Genomic DNA, 17720 nt, shown 5'->3' with positions numbered 1-17720 from the left:
GCCATTTCTGGAAAACGTGAAGCCATACTGTTTTGGCCTGCCATGTACTCATCAACAGTAGTGACTTGTTTGTGAGAGCCTTGTGCCAGCGAACCCATTGCAGGGCCCACCCATTGCAGTGTCTCTCTCCAACTGATAATAGGGATGGCCATGACTTCCAGAAGGACTGGTGGAAGGGCTCTTAGCAGCCACAAATGGCATACGCATCATACTGGACTGCGGAGGCACGGCTGCATTCATCCTTCTCGACCTTTAGACTGCATTTGACACAGTCTCCCACTCCACCCTCTGCGACAGACTGCACGACGCTGGCATCCAAGACAAAGCCCTGGAGTGGATCAGGTCCTTCCTCACCGGAAGAAGACAGAGGGTCAGACTACCGCCGTTCACTTCAGAACCTAAAGACACTTGCTGTGGAGTCCCCCAAGGATCTTCACTCAGCTTGATGCTTTTCAACATCTACATGTCCCCGCTTGCCAAGATCACCAAACAACACAAGCTAAACATAGTCTCCTACACGGACGATACCCAACTGATCCTCTCCCTGTCCGATGACTCTGCTCAAGCCAAGGGGAATTTCTACAATGGTATGAAAGCAGTCTCTGTCTGGATGGAGGCTAGCTGCCTCTAGTTCAACTCGGACAAGACAGAGGCCCTCATTCTGACCCTGGCGGTCAGTGTTAAAGCGGCAGCCAACCCGCCAACAGGCTGGCGGCTGAAAAATATGAATTCTGACACTGGCGGGAACCGCCAACACAGGCCGCCGCTTTAACACTCCGACTGCCACGGCGGTACAAACAAACAGAGCGGCGGTCACCGCCAACAGGCGGGCGGCAGACAATGTACCGCCCACCCTATCACGACCCACCAATCTGCCACCTTTTCCGGGGCGGGAGCCCCGCCGATAAAAACACGGCGGAAACAGACATCTCCAATGGAAAATGCTTACCTCGACACACTCCACGTGGAATCGGAACAGCATGGAACCCGAACTCCACATCCTCCCAGCCATTGCCTTCCTGCTCTTCTTCCAGGATCACGAACCTCGCCGCAGACGACAACGGTGAGTACTGCACCTACGACACAGGGGAGGGGGGAGGAGGAAAGGTTACGGGCACACACATACGCCACAAACCCACCCCCACCCTCACCCCCACCGAAATACCAACACACCTATGCAGATAAAAAAGTCAGAGTGACACCCCCAACCCCCCCCCAAAACAAAGACAAAAGCCAATGAATGTAAAAGTAGAACCATATTATTGCAACAAGAAAGTATAGCGCCCTTAGCAATATATGAAGAATGAATACACATCTAGAACTCTATCCATACAAGCAGCAAAAGTCCGGCCCAGTCAATCAAAGTCCAAAGGTCCGTGGGCCAATGTGCAGCAACACATGGGCAAAGCCCACACACGAGATCCAGTCCATTGGAGAGAACACTGCTGGGGCATCACTAAATTAAAAAGACAGGCACCTCAGGGGGAAGGGAAGGTGGGGCACCTCAGCCACATGAGTCCTTGACGCCAGATCCACGAAGGGCCTCCATGCCCATTGTGCCATCCTGGGGAGTGCAAAGCCACAGTCTCACAAGTCTCTACAGTGGGTGGATTGCCCACTGTGCCATCCTGGGGAGTGCAAAGCCACAGTCTCCCAAGTCTCTACAGTGGGTGGATTGCCCACTGTGCCATCCTGGGGAGTGCAAAGCCACAGTCCTTCAGGTGGATTACAGAGACCACTGGTCATGGAGGAGGCATGGTGGGCAGAGTGCGTCGTGAAGGCCTGCCCGACACAGAACCGGGACTGCCAATGGGCCAGCGGTGCTTGAGATGAAGGGCCCAGCGGAGCGGTGCTTGAGATGAAGGGCCCAGCGGAGCGGTGCTTGACAGGAAGGGCCCAGCGGAGCGGTGCTTGAGATGAAGGGCCCAGCGGAGCGGTGCTTGAGATGAAGGGCCCAGCGGAGCGGTGCTTGAGATGAAGGGCCCAGCGGAGCGGTGCTTGACAGGAAGGGCCCAGCGGAGCGGTGCTTGAGATGAAGGGCCCAGCGGAGCGTTGCTTGACAGGAAGGGCCCAGCGGAGCAGTGCTTGAGATGAAGGGCCCAGCAGAGCGGTGCTTGACAGGAAGGGCCCAGCGGAGCGGTGCTTGACAGGAAGGGCCCAGCGGAGCGGTGCGTCTCACGGCGGGGCCCCGTTCAGCGGTGCTTCTCACGGCGGGGCCCTGTTCAGCGGTGCTCCTCACGGCGGGGCCCTGTTCAGCGGTGCTTCTCACGGCGGGCCCCGTTCAGTGGTGCTTCTCACGGCGGGGCCCCGTTCAGCGGTGCTTCTCACGGCGGGGCCCCGTTCAGCGGTGCTTCTCACGGCGGGGCCCCGTTCAGCGGTGCTCCTCACGGCAGGCCCCGTTCAGCGGTGCTCCTCACGGCGGGGCCCTGTTCAGCGGTGCTCCTCACAGCGGGGCCCTGTTCAGCGGTTCCGGTCACGGCGGGGCCCCGTTCAGCGGTGCTTCTCACGGCGGGGCCCTGTTCAGCGGTGCTTCTCACGGCGGTGCTTCTCACGGCGGGGCCCTGTTCAGCGGTGCTTCTCACGGCGGGGCCCCGTTCAGCGGTGCTCCTCATGGCGGGGCCCTGTTCAGCGGTGCTCCTCACGGCGGGGCCCCGTTCAGCGGTGCTCCCCACGGCGGGTCCCCGTTCAGCGGTGCTCCCCACGGCGGGGCCCCGTTCAGCGGTGCTCCTCACAGCGGGGCCCCGTTCAGCGGTGCTCCTCACGGCGGGGCCCCGTTCAGCAGTGCTCCTCACGGCGGGGCCCTGTTCAGCGGTGCCTGTCTTGTGTTTCCAGTGAACCACACCTGGCCAATACTTGCCGCTCACTCTGCATCGGACCTTTCCGTTGCGGGGCCCTCCTGTGATGGAGTCCTGGGGCCCTGGCTCTCCTTCGATACCCCCGGAATGGGGCTGGTGGGGCCCTCATGGCCAGGTCGGCTGCTCCCTGCCTTTTTCTCCTTGCTGCCCTTGCCCTCCTTGGCAGACTGTCCGTGGGCCTTGGCTCCCTTAGCCGATGTGGCAGGTGACGGTGCAGGGCTACCCTCTATGGGGGCAGGCGTATCAGGCCTGTCGCGCCTGCCCTTCAGTTTTTTGGTCCTCTTCCCAGGGGGGGGGGGGCTGGCTGTGCCTTTGCTGCTGGACGATGTCCCAGCCCAAGGAAAGGGCGGACTCCAAAAACTACTGTAGGCACAACGTTCTTTGGAGTTGCTGGGCTGGTGGTGGCTGAGGTGTTTGTGGAACTCTTACGGGATGGAGGGGGTGGGTCAGGTGAGGAAAAGAGGTCCACTTTAGAGAGGAAAATTTTCTTTGGAGCCATGGGAAGGGTGGCTGGAGTGGGTATGGGAGTGGAGGAAGAGGATGTGGTTGTAGGAGAGTCAAGTGTGCTGTCTTTGGGTGCAGGTGCTTGGGCAGGAGGCTGACGTGAGGTGGATGGCTGTTGTTTGGGTGCCTGCCTGCGTTTGTGTGGTTGGGAAGCGGGGGTGACAGACACACTGGGAGAGGACACAGGGGACGTGTACATGGCAGTGGGGGTGGTGACTGCACGTGTGCGGACTGGTGTGGAGGGTGTGCTGGTGATGGGTGCAATGGCTGATGGTGGTGTGCTTGCAGGTGTGTGTGGAGACGTCACAGGGAGGGAGGAGGGAGACAAGGAGGTGGGGGACACAGAGGAGGTAGTGGCTGTTGGCATGTCTGCATCTGGATGTTGCTTGGGTGAATGCTTGTGTGTCCTGTGGTGCTTATGTCTGGATGACCTGCCCTTGGGTGTTGAGGTGTGTGCAGGCTGGTCTGTAGGTGTGGATGGGATAGGCAGAGGAACAGGGGAGTGGGACTGGGTGGAGGGAGTCAGAAGAGGGAGGCTGGAGACAGGGACAATCGCTGCCGTCAGTGCTGAGGCCAGAGCGTTGAACGATCGTTGATGGGCAGCCTGACCCGAATTAAGGCCCTCCAGGTATGCATTGCTTTGATGCACCTCCCTCTCCACACCCTGGATGGCATTCAGAAGGGTAGACTGCCCAACAATGATGGTCCTCAGGAGGTCAATGACCTCCTCACTGAGGGCAGCAGGGGTGACTGGGGCAGGGGCTGAGGTGCCTGGGGCGAAGGAGATGGCCGGCTTCCTGGCCTTGCGGGCACGGGCCGAAGGCCGAGGGGCTGCTGGGAGGGCGGAGCTGGTGCGCTGGGTGGCGGCTGTACCTGTTTCTGCGGTGGGCACGGATGTTGCCGCCACCGCAAGGGAGCTCCCTTCTGAGGAAGTGTCGGTGTTGCTGCCATCTCCACGGGTCCCCGTGGTGGAGCCCCAATCGCCCTCCGTCTCACTGGTCATGTCGGAGTACGTTGCATGGCCCTCCGGGGCCATGTGAGATGCAGCTCCCTCTTGCGCAGATGCCACTTCTCCTCCGCCTGATGATGCTAATGCACACATTCACAGAAATACAAAGAAAATGGGGGGGTGGTGGAAAACATAAAGACAAGTTGAGTGCATGCATTGGGGACACCGTTGGCGGAGAGGACAGACACAGAAGCCCCCTGCACTACGCTGCGCACTTGGGGTACACTACTCATTCAATGGGACATGCCCTACAAGCCTATGGGCGACAACTGCCCACACAGTATACACTGGTCCATGAATCGCGTTACTTGGCACCCTACAGAGGTGGGGGGCGGGGGCACAGGACCATACTTCACGGACGGGCCTATCCTACAGAAATCGCCTTGGCCTAGGGATACCCACAACCCTCCTCCCCCACCCAGGCACCTCCACTGCGCGCGAAATAGCTGAATGTGCTGGTACTCACCCCCTTGTGTCTGCTGTGATGTCCTCACGCGCCCATCTAAATCGGGGTAGGCCACCGCCAGGATCCGGGACATCAGGGGGGTCAAGGTACGACTGGCACCCCTCCTAGGTTGGGAGGCCATCCCCAGCAGAGCCTCTGCGGTCTTCCTGCTCCCGCGGTGGATGTCCTCCCACCTCTTGCAGCAGTGGGTGCCCCTTCTGGTGTGGACCCCCAGGGCCCGGACGTCCTTGGCGATGGCACGCCAAATGTCAATCTTCTGATGGGCGCTGACCTATGTGACATGTACAGGGGGGGAAGAGAAACATCATCACTTTTCTGCATGCTCGATGTGAGTGGCCCCCCCTCCCCAACCTTGCCATGTGGCACATGCTCTCATCTGTCGTGCCATGCATTCGTCATTCGCTGCCCTCCCCTCCATCGTACATCCTCCCCACTCAGCCCAGGCATTGGGCACTATGCATTGCCCCCCGTGTACTCACCTGTTGGTCTGGAGGCCCGTAGAGTAGCGCATACTGGGGGAGGACCCCGTCCACGAGCTTCTCCAACTCCTCGGAACTGAAGGCGGGGGCCTTTTCCCCAGTCGCAGCAGCCATTGTCACTTCCAGACCGAGGTCACAGCAGCACTTGCAGTATAGGTCCTCTCCTGTGGATGCTCAGGTCTCGTGTGCTCTAGCAGAGAGAAAATGGCAGTTACGGCCGCCGCGAAGCGTACCGCGGCAGCGCGTACCGCGACCGCCGGCGCTCACCGCCATTGGCTCCTGAAACCCATAGGGTTCAATGTTGTCCAATGCGGCTTTGCGCCGCGGACTGCGACCGCCTACCGCCACGGTGTGCCACGCTTGCGCTATTACCTCACTTCACATTGTCACATTTCACAGGTCAGGCAGCCGCCATTTCAAGGGCACACATGGCTTAATTCCTACTGCGTCACACATGGCTAGGCCTTGCACCGACAATCATACTAGCCATTCAATCCCGAGAAATATGTGTACTGGGCATGCTGTGGGCACTTACCTGTGGGTTGCTTGACTCTGTGCTCCATGTTGTCCTTCCTAGGCATCGTCCGCTGGGACTTGCGAGGAGACGGAGGAATCTTCCCGTGTACAGACCGCTGGTGGACCTGTCGACAATGGAAGAAAGACACGTCATACTCACCTACAGACTCAACCGTGCCACTATACAGGAGCTGTGTGCCCAGCTGGAGCCAGACCTGATGTCACCCATCCGCCAACCCACAGGGATTCCGCCTCTAGTGCAGGTGCTGTCAGTACTGCATTTTTTGGCAAGTGGATCATTTCAAACTACCGTGGCCATTTCATCTGGGATGTCGCAGCCTATGTTTTCAAAGGTGTTGTCCAGAGTGTTGTCTGCCCTGATGAAATACATGCGGAGCTACATCATTTTCCCTGAGGTGGGTGACTTGCCTACAGGGAAGGGTGATTTCTATGCCCTTGGACACATTCCCAATATCATTGGTGCCATTGATGGTACCCATGTGGCTTTGGTTCCCCCAAAAGACGATGAGCAGGTGTACAGGAACCGTAAAAATTATCATTTGATGAATGTTCAGGTGGTCTGTTTGGCTGACCAGTACATCTCCCATTTAAATGCCAAGTTCCCAGGGTCAGTGCATGACGCGTACATCATGCGAAATAGCAGCATCCCTTATGTGATGGAACAGCTACAGAGACACTGTGTGTGGCTAATTGGTGACTCTGGTTACCCAAACCTGCCTTGGCTATTGACCCCAGTGAGGAATCCCAGGACCAGGGCAGAGGAACGGTACAATGAGGCCCATGGGCGGACTAGGAGGGTGATTGAGCGGACCTTCGGCCTCCTGAAGGCCAGGTTTAGGTGCCTGCATATGACTGGTGGATCCCTAATGTACTCACCAAGGAAGGTGTGTCATATCATCGTGGCCTGCTGCATGCTTCACAACCTGGCTTTGCGATGCCAGGTGCCTTTCCTGCAGGAGGATGGTCCAGATGGTGGTGTTGTGGCCGCTGTGGAGCCTGCGGAGAGTGAAGAGGAGGAAGACGAAGAGGACGACACAGACAACAGGGACAGAGTGATACTGCAGTATTTCCAGTGACACACAGGTAATAATCTACTCCAGCATTGTATTATATCTGTAACTGTAGTGGCTCTCTACTGTCTGACCTTTCACCCCAATGTATGGTAACTTAGTTGTGTATATCACTTCCTATTTCAGTGATCTGATCCCCACGGAGTGCCCTCTGGTTTTCTTCCCCATGGACTACCGCTTTGTGACACTGGTATGTTGTCATCACAATGTAACTAGAAATGTTTTGTTGGTTATATCGAATACATTTGGTTTAAATAAATAGATAGCAGAATCCAGTTGGTTAATGTGCAATAATTGTGTTTATTGAAGTTTTTAGATAGGTGCATAGTTCAAACAGGGTGATGGTGGAGGCATGTCCATGGCAGTGTCCAGACTGTCGTTCCTACAGGTCCATTGTCCATATGCCTGTGGAAGGTGGAGCTGGGGCAGTTCAAGGTTGGACAGGGTAAACAAGTGGGACAGTGGGATGACATCCGGGGGTTTCCGTGCATGGCGGGGGTCTTGACATCCTACTCTGTCTTCTTCCTCGATCTCAGGCCTTTCTTGCGGGGTGGTTCTTGTTCTGCAGGGGGTGGGGTCCGGGAGGTCCTTTGCTGTTGTGTTGGGGCCTCCTGACCACTAGCGCCGGCAGAGGTGGGGGCTGTTCTTCCTCCATGCTAGTGGCAGGGGCCCTTTGGGGGGCCACACGGTCCCGCAATGTGGTGACAATCTGGTTGAGTGCCACCACGATTGTACCCATTGCGGAACTGATGGTGCGCAGTTCTTCCCGGAACCCCATGTACTGGCCCTCCTGCATGGCCTGGATCTCCTGGAACCTGGCCAGGACCGTCGCCATCGTCTCTTGGGAGTGGTGGTACGCTCCCATGATGGTGGTGAGGGCCTATTGGACAGTGGGTTCCCTAGGCCTGTCCTCCCTCTGTCGCACAGCAGCCCTCCCAGTTCCTCTTTGTTCCTGGGCCTCTGTCCCCTGGACGGTGTGTCCACTACCAGTGCCCCCAGGTCCCTCTTGTTGTTGGGGTTGTGGGTTACCCTGGGTGCCCTGTACTGGTAGACACACCGCTGCTTGACCTGTCCTGGAGACAGAAGCATGGGCCCGCTGGGTGGGTGCTGTGCTGGTGTTTCCTGAGGGGGGTAGGTCTGCTGTGGCCTGGGGCTGACTGAGGGTAACCGACTGTCCAGAGGTCCCCGATGGTCCGGGCTGGTCATCAGGTTCTAGGTCGACAGAGCTGCTGTCATCACTGGGGGCCTGTTCTGGGGGTGGGATGGACAAATCTGGACCCTCCTGGCCGGTGTGTTGGCGTTCGGGCCCTGCAGGGGTAGAAGAATATGGTTATTGATTTTGTGTGTGCCGTGGCGTGCGATTTGTGGGTGCCCTTGTCCCCCAGTGCTGGCAGTCCCATGTGGGAGGAGTTGTGAGGGTGGTTTGTGGGGGGGGATGGGTATGTGCAGTGGTCATGCTTAGGTGCTGGGTGTCCATGGTTTGTGCTGCCATTCAGGGGTTTGGGTTGGGTTGGGTGGGTTGTGCTGGTGAGACATTAACAGGGAGTATGTGTGCTGGGGGGTTAGGGGTGAGGGTGGGGGTGTGGGTTGGCATGCTGGTGGTTGGGGGGTGGTGAAGTAGTTGAGATTAGACTTACCAGAGTCCATTCCTCCGCCTACTCCAGCGAGGCCCTCAGGATGCAGGATGTTCAAGACCTCTTGCTCCCATGCTGTGAATTCGGGTGGAGTGGGTGGGGGTCCGCTGCCAGTCTTCTGCACAGCGATGTTGTATCTTGACACCATCGCCCGCACCTTCCCCCGTAGGTCGTTCCAGCGCTTTCGGATGTCTTCCCGATTTCTGGGATGCTGTCCCACAGCGTTGACCCTGTCGACGATCCTTTGCCATAGCTCCGCCTTCCTGGCTATTGTGGTGTGCTGCACCTGTGTGCCGAAGAGCTGGGGCTCTACCCTGATTATTTCCTCCACCATGACCCTGAGTTCTTGGTCCGTGAACCTGGGGTGTCTTTGGGGTGCCATGGGGTGGTGTGGATGAGGTGTGGGGTGGTGTTTGTGGTGATGAGTGTAGTGGTGTGTGGTGTTTTGTGCGTAGATGTGGTGTGGGTGATGATGTTGGGTTCCTGTGTGTGTTGTGGTTTGCATTCCCTGTGCTCTCTCTCTGTGTATTGCGCCTTGTCTCTGAATTTCGGGTTTGTGGGTGATGTGGGTGGGTGTTTTATATGGTGATGGGTGTGTGGGAGTGGTGTTTGTATGTGTATCAGGTGTGTGTATTTTGAATTGTCCAATGTGGCTGTGTTTTGTAAAGGTGTAGGTATTTTGAGCGCGGCGGTGTGTACCGCCAATGGAATACCGCGGTTGAAAGACCGCCGCGTGGATTGGTGGGTCGTAATGGCATGGGCGTGTTTGTGTTGGCGTGACGGTGGAGGTTTGGTCATCTCCAGTTTATCGCTGACCGCTGATGAGGCGGCCTTCAGTGGATGTCGGGTTTTTGGCGGTTTGGCAGTTGTGGGTCAGAATGACCGTGGCGGTTTACCGCGGCCGCGGCGGGATTATGGCGGTCTTCTGACCGGCGGTAAGTGCCTTTTACCGCCAGGGTCAGAATGACCCCCAGAGATCCTCGTGATCGGCTCCACCCCTTCTGCCTGGAATGACTCCTGGTGGCCCACCACTCTGGGAAACGCCCCCGCCCTCACTGACCTTGCGCACCCTGGGCATCGTCCTGGACTTCTCTCAATTGATTACCCGCCAAGTCAATGCTGTCTCTCCATCATGCACACTCTCCGACTCCTGCAGAAGATTTTCAAATGGATTCACCCCTACACTAGGATGGCAGTCACCCACACCCTCATCACTAGCAAACTGGACTACGGCAACGCACTCAATGCCGGCATCACCAAGAAACTTCAATCAAGACTACAAATAGTCCAGAATACAGCAGCCAGACACATCCTGGACATCTTCCGACACTGTCGCATTTGTTCCCACCTCAGAGACCTACACTGGCTTCCAGTCAACAATTGCATCACATACAAACTCCTGATCCACACCTACAAGGCACTGCACAACATAGGACCGGCATACCTCAACCACCGCCTCACCTTCTAAATACACAAAAGACTTCTCCATTCGTCCCAGCTGGCCCTTGCAGCTGTCCCCAAAATCCGAAAAAGTACAGCTGGAGGAAGATCCTTCTCCTATCTAGCAGCCCGGACATAGAATGCACTACCTCTCAAGCTCAGGCAGACCGCATCACTGAAGCAGTTCAGGATGGACCTCAAGACATGGTTCTTCGACTGAGCAGCACGCCCACATACAGCATCTTGAGACCATTGGGTGATTAGCTGCGCTCTGCAAATCCTTGATTGATTGATTGAAGGCCTCTTATTAACCAGGAAAATGGCAGGTTCCTGGTAAGGCCTGTTTGTCTTTTGGCTGAGTTTTCCAGGCTCCAAATATCCACTCATTATTCAGCAGCATCTGAGCCACCCAGTAGTATAGTTTCAGGTCGACCTTCTCCAGACATAGGTATTGATGCTGGCCTGCATCTCAGCAAACCACTCTTTGGGGACCTGGAAGGGGTATTTTTGCAGGACATTGAGCAGTTGTGAAAAATCCACCGTTTTGAAGAGTGCTACATGACCCTTCATGTTCAGGGGGAGGGCACTCCATCTTGTCATGCATCCCTTGATTTTCCTGTGAACACAGGAGATATTGTGTTCCCAGCAGTCCCAGGTGTTCCTGGTTACATGCATCTCGAGGTATTTAAATGCCCCCCCTTCAAGTCTAATTTCAGGAGCTGCTCTGGGAAGGGTGCCCACTAATGGGATAAAAAGCTGACTTTCTCTATCTTATTCTCAGGCCAGCCAGCTCACTGTAGATCTCCAGCATATGTATCAACCACTGAATCGATTGGGGCAGCGTTGGATATATAGTAGGATATTGTCCGCATACAAAGAGATTCGATCCTTCAGGTCCTCACCTCAAGCCCCATACTTTGGCTTCCCTCCTGATCCATTCAGCCAGGAGTTCTATGACAAGGACGAATAGGAGATTAGAGGGGACAATCCTGACGACTGCTTCTTCTGACACGGAACTGTTGAGGTGGGATGCTATTTACGCGAACTGTGGCCCAGGGTTCAAAATATAATAACGTCACAAGTACAGATTATACGGCCAAAGTTAATTCTTTACAAGAACATCCATTTTGATGGAGTCAAAGATTTTCTCAAAGTCTAACTGCATTAAGGCTGTGGGATCAGGGACGCAGTCCAGACAAGCTAGTACCATATGTAACCTTCTGAAACAATGTTGAGTGCCCCTGGTTGATTAAGAACCTAGAATCTATTGCACATATAGCAGCGCTGAAACCAATATTATACTGGATAAGAATATGGTCCTTGGATACACTTAGCCCGTATAGGACATGGCTGAAAGCTCTGATTAGTGGAAACTACACAGAAAAAATCCCTTGGTGCAAGTACGTTAGGGCTAGTCTGACTAAACTGGGGTTGGCCCATTTCTGGATGGTCCCTAATAATTTACCCAAAAATGCGGCACATGTTGTAAAGGATGTATACTGGCGGTGGCTAAAATTGGGAAAACTAGCAGAGGTCCCTTTAGGTAGTTTGACAGATAAGTTTACATCAGTCAAATGTCACTACGAGTTTGAATCATATATGGATCTGATTACATTCCCTCGAGCCCGCGCCCTTTACATCAGTTTCAGGCTAGGCTCGCTACCGCTACGTTCTTTCACCTGTACGTGGTTTAAAGATGATCCTTATGCCAATCACTGTCCGATGGGCTGCTGTCTTCCTGAATGTAGTGCACATGTACTATTCCATTGTCCTGCTTATGATAAACAACAAATCAAATGGATTGTACCTCTTTGTAGAATCATGGGCTTCCAGAATCGTTTTACTGCCCTTAGAATTTTTAGGTCTAATACCGAGGGCATGGTGGCATTTGCCTTAGCGAACTACGTGCTAGAACAAAAATGTTAAAGTCATCTCATTAATAGGAGCCCATAATGGGCATGCTTTGTACTTTTATTTTATCCTATATGTCATTTTTAACTAGGAATATATTTGTGCTACGATATTTATTATGGAAAATTTTCCATTTTTTTTTTTTCTTCACGATTTTATATGGCATGATCTTTAAGGGAAAATGTTTTATATTCAAGGACTTTTATCCACAGTCTATTTTTTGTAAAATTGTGATTTTTGTGATGTGCTTTTATGGTATTTGTGTCTTACCGAAATAAAGCTAACAATGATGATGATGATGATGATGATTCAGAAGTGTTTTTATCTTATTGTTTCAGGGATATTATCGATATGAACACTCAGGGGGTCATTCTGACCTTGGCGGTCCATGACCGCCATGGCGGAGTGCGGCGGAAGCACCGCCAACAGGCTGGTGGTGCTTCCTGGGCGATTCTGACCGCGGCGGTAAAGCCGCGGTCGGAAAAGGGGAGCCGGCGGTTTCCCGCCGGTTTCCCGCCGGTTTCCCGCTGGCCCAGGGAACCCGCCATGGCGGCGCTGCTTGCAGCACCGCCATGGGGATTCCGACCCCCTTCCCGCCAGCCTGTTTCTGGCGGTGTCCACGGGTGTCCATGGGAACGGGTGCCGTGGGGCCCCCTAACAGGGCCCCACAAAGATTTTCACTGTCTGCTGTGCAGACAGTGAATATCGCGAGGGGTGCCACTGCACCCGTCGCACCCCTTCAACTCCGCCGGCTCCATTCCGAGCCGGCTTCATTGTTGAAGGGGCTGTCCCGCTGGGCCGGCCGGCGGTCTTCTGGCGGTCGCCCGCCGCCCAGCAGGTAAGCCGGAATGGCCGCCGCGGTCTTTTGACCGCAGAGCGGTCTTTCAGCGGGAACCGCTTGGCGGGCGGCGAGCGCCGACCGCCGCGGTCAGAATGACCGCCTCAGTTTCCTATGGCCTTTGCCATTAGCTTAGCCTCCACTTTTATCAGGGAAATTGGTCTATTTGACGTGCAGTCTGTGAGTGGGCTATCCAGTTTAAGAAGGACCACCATGGTGGCACCACAGATGCCTGGTGAAAGAATTGCCTCTTTACCTGCACCCTTTATCATAGCATGGAAATGTGGAATTGGAGTGGATGCAAACAGTTCTAGGAATTCCATTGGGAATCCACTGGAACATGGTGCTCTCCCAGACTAAGGGGGTCATTCTAACCCTGGCGGTAAAAACCGCCAGGGCGAATGACCGCGGTAGCACCGCCAACAGGCTGGCGGTGCACCGCTGGGCATTCTGACCGCGGCGGTTCAGCCGCGGACAGAAACGAAAAGTCGGCGGTGTACCGCCGACTTTCCGCTGCCCTTGAGAATCCTCCATGGCGGCGGAGCGCGCTCCGCCGCCATGGGGATTCTGACACCCCCTACCGCCATCCTGTTCCTGGCGGGTCTCCCGCCAGGAACAGGATGGCGGTAGGGGGTGCCGCGGGGCCCCTGGGGGCCCCAAAAAGAATTTCAGTGTCTGCCTAGCAGACTCTGAAATTCGCGACGGGTGCTACTGCACCCGTCGCACTCCAGCAACTCCGCCGGCTCCATTCGGAGCCGGCTTCATCATTGCTGGGTCTTTCCCGCTGTGCTGGCGGGCGGCCTTTTGGCGGTCGCCCGCCAGCACAGCGGGAAAGCCAGAATGGCCGCCGCGGTCTTGTGACCGCGGTGCGGTCATTTGGCGGTAACCGCATGGCGGGCGGCGACCGCCGCCCGCCGCGGTTAGAATCACCGCCTAAATCCCTTGCAAGGCAGTAAGGAGATCTTCCATTAGGTGTCTGTCTAGGTCCACCCTGCCCTCTGGGGAGAGCCAGAGCACCACCAGGTTGGCGGCTATGGGATTCTGTTGTGCTTCCCAGCCTGGTGGGGTCAATCGGTAAAGATGTTCATAATATTACGCAAAGGCCTCCGCTACTTCTGTTGCATCATGGGATACCCCGCCTTAATGCATTTGTAACTGAGGTACATATTGATCTTCCAGTGATTTCCTGGTTTTATCCCTGAAAACATATATATACACTTTACATATCTGTCTGGGATGCCTTAGCTCCCCCTCAGTAGCTTCTGTGTAAGAGCCTCTCTGGCCACCTGTAGGCAGTGGAGGTCCTCTCGGGACCGGGAGAGGTCAGGTGTTTGGGCTTATCAGGGCCCCGCAACACACCATTCTTAAGACTTCGGATGGTTGGTATATACAGTCCTCTCATCATATAGGACCCCCGCTTCCTGCTCATTAAGAGACATCATTGGACATATTAATTTAAGCCATCTATATGCCTTGAAAAATTCCTGCTGGACGAAACACGTGTTGGCTGTCTCTGAACATTGATGTGCTTATGTTTCTCAACATAAGGAAATAAATAATTCTGTATTTTTCTTTACTGTGGACTCATTACTCGGAGTGCCCTGGTTTTGTTTGCTTTCATATTGTTTATACAGCACGGCACAGAGGAGGCATTTTTGTATCCTTCTTTGTTCTGTGCACTTCAGTACCCGTGGTGGTTGGGTATTAATACCAGGCTGGCACCCTTCTCATGACTTTGCTTCTTCTACATGGACATTGTTGTTTCTGTTTCAGATGTGCGATCTGCAAGCATCAACCACTTTTCAGTAATCTTCACTACTTCTGCATGTTTGGCCTTCTGTGTCCTTTAAACAGTGTCTGAGGAGGTTCAGCAGCTCCTTTAGTGTTTTCAGATCTTTGCTACTGGTACCCCACACCTCCTCCAGAGAGGAAATACACTCCTCCGTGGTTTTGTGCAGATAAATTGCATAGGTTCAGGTGGAAGAGAAAAAATTCCACCCCCACCACACCATTCGTGTCATTTAGCTCTTTGTAGGGGTTTTTCATCACTTGCAATATTGTAACCATGAAGACCATCTCTTCATGTGGTTGCGGGAGACCTAGTGCCCCTCCCTCAACTGGCCCAGCATGTGCCACAAACTTGGCATATGTATCTATCCCCTCAGCCCTCAACTTCTGGTGCCCCGCAGATGCACTCTCCCACGTACACCTGGTGGGGAGCAGCAGGAGAAAGAAAAAAAGGGGGAAGTGCACCTCCACCCCAACCCCTTACTCTCTACAATGCTGGTGCCAACCTGATCTCCCTAGGGCTTTTCGTCATGCCTGCGGGGTCTGCAGGTTGGCCATTCACCATTCACCACCTCTGTCTCTTTGTGTCACCAGTACAGCCCCCATTGAGTGCTCTCTCTGGCCTGGCCCTGTCACAGTTCTGCCTCTCTGTACCCTCCATCCAGTGTTCACCATCTGTGGTGGCAGGCTCAAACCTTGGGCCTTCCAGTGAGGAGTAGGCCATTATGCAGCATCATTGCCTGTCTGGCCAGGTCCCTCTGAGGTGCCCACAACGGGTCCAAATTGGCGAGCTACCCCACATATCTCATGGCCTTAGCTGCTGTACTAGCAACATGATTTGTTTTGGGCTGACCACACACCCATATGTTCTGCCCAGGGATTAATTTTTTGTTTGTGGTCCCACCCTGTCTCACTGAGCCAGCAGTGGGGGAGATAAGGGAGGAGAGCTGCATCTTATTTCTCATAGCCCCTGTTGCCTCTGTCTCTGCATGAGTATTGATTGTCCGAATGCTGCCCTTGAGGTTTGGCAAAAGATTTCTGTAGATGTTTTCGGACACTACCTCTTCTCATGGAAGGGGCAGCAGCATTGGCAGTGAAGGGGGAAGAGCTGACCCTGACACCTGAGTCTCTAGCCACCACAGCCATATCAGGAGACTGTGGACTGACATCTCTTCCCCGTGGTCCAGCCAAAGGGATGTAGCCATGTTTTCAGCCCCTTCTGGCCTCATGAGGGCCAGCAGCAGGTGCAGAGGAATGGAGCAGATAGTCAGACACTTCAGGCTGATCCAGCTTCGATGAGGCTGGATGATAAACAATACTCGGGACTGTGGCGCAGCCTACGTAGATTGTGGCTGCCAACTTATACTGCCAGGCCATGCCAACTTAGGCCTCTTTAATCCACTGCCAAACACTCCCTGCCCTTTTATTTCACTCTTGCAAGTTCCTGCTTTCTTCCTTGGTAATGTTTTTTCCGTCTTTCTCATCCTCCTTCTTTCTCATTTGTGTGTTTCCCTCTCTAGCACTTGGGAAATGCCTGAAGAAGAAAAATAAGTGCCAGTCCCAAAAATTGAGTACCTGTGCACCTATCGGCAACCAGTGGCTCAAATAAAGCACTGTTAACAGGCATGGTACTTATGGTAGAAGCACTCTCACATTCTGTCTGAACTATTTTCATCATGGCTTTGAACCTGAGGGGTTTGCATTAATTTTATGACTGCAGTGACCTGCCCCATCCCCTTTGCCACATACTCACTAAAGTGCCTAATTTCAATGTGTAGTTTGACAGTTCTTGGAGACAAAACTCCTGTTGCAGTTGCTCGCCAATTCCCTGGGTTTTATCTAACTTCATAGAAAAATTAGTTAATGGAATACCATTACTGAGAAACCATTTCATATTAACTGTTTAAAGGAAATGTTGAGGATGAATGGCTTTTGCCATTTCATGAAAAGAGAATTCATAAGTGTCTTTTTTCAAAATTGGCTTTTGCATGCTTATTTTTAAAGTGTAAATGCAATGATTGAAGGTCTCATTTTCTGAAACATTTTTTTGAGATATTTATTGGTTTTCTGCAGGGGACATTGCCTTGGATATATATTGTTTACATTGTCAAACAATTAGTTTGGAAGCTTTTAATTCGCTGTCCCCTCACTACGGATAAACAGCATTTATCCCTAAACCCTCACAACCCTTTAACACCAACCATACTTGCCCCTAAAAACCATGCCTAAACTGCTCCCATCTATGACCCCTATACTCTCCCCATCCCTGAACCCTAAAAGCACCTTACTTACCCTAAACTCCACCCACTCCTGAAGCATAAACGCCTATTCTATGCCTATAACCCACCTATCCCAAAACCCTTAGAACCTCTAACATACCTAAAGTCCACCCATTCCTAAACCCTAAAGAAAAACTCACCATTCCTAAAGAACACACATCCCAGTTATCTAAAAACCTTTTCACTCCCAAACATCCATTTCAGACCCCTGAAAGCCCCTCATCATCTCTAAACTACATCTTGATCGATAAAATATTTTCTACCCCCTGAACTACACCCATCTGTGAACCATACAAACCCCTCCATACCCTAAATCCCTGAACCCTAAATCTTTCTGCCCATAAACTCCACCCATCCCTGACCCCTAAAACACCTAACCACCCCTAAATTGCATCCATTCTTGAATCCTTAAAAACATTCACCACTCCTAAACTCTACTCATCAATAAACCTTAAAATCCCTTACCAGCCCTAAACTCCATCCATTTGTGAACCCTAAAAACCCCTCAGCACCGCTATACTCCACCTATACTTTAACCCTAAAGACCCCATACCACCCATTGCTGATTGCTAAACAAATGCTTACAAAAACACCTCACAACCCCTAAAATATATCCATCCCTGAACTCTAAAAACTAATTTAGACACTTACATTCTACCAATGCCTGAACCCTTAAAACACCTCATCATGCCCAAACGTCCCCCATCCCTGAATCCAAAAATGCCCTCCCTACCCTTAACTGGATCTGTGTTGCGAATGTAATGGTTATGTCCCCCTTGGGCATTGCCCCATCCCCCAGGGCAGGGATGGAAGGGGAATCACTTCCTCTTTCACCCCGACCCTCAAAGTGACATCTGATGACGTCAGAGCGTGAGAGCACGCTGAGCTCATCAGAGGCCACCCCCATCGT

The sequence above is a fragment of the Pleurodeles waltl genome, chromosome 2_1, assembly GCF_031143425.1.
Source record: "Pleurodeles waltl isolate 20211129_DDA chromosome 2_1, aPleWal1.hap1.20221129, whole genome shotgun sequence".
Classification (NCBI taxonomy): Eukaryota; Metazoa; Chordata; class Amphibia; order Caudata; family Salamandridae; genus Pleurodeles; species Pleurodeles waltl.
This window is presented reverse-complemented; position numbering follows the sequence as displayed.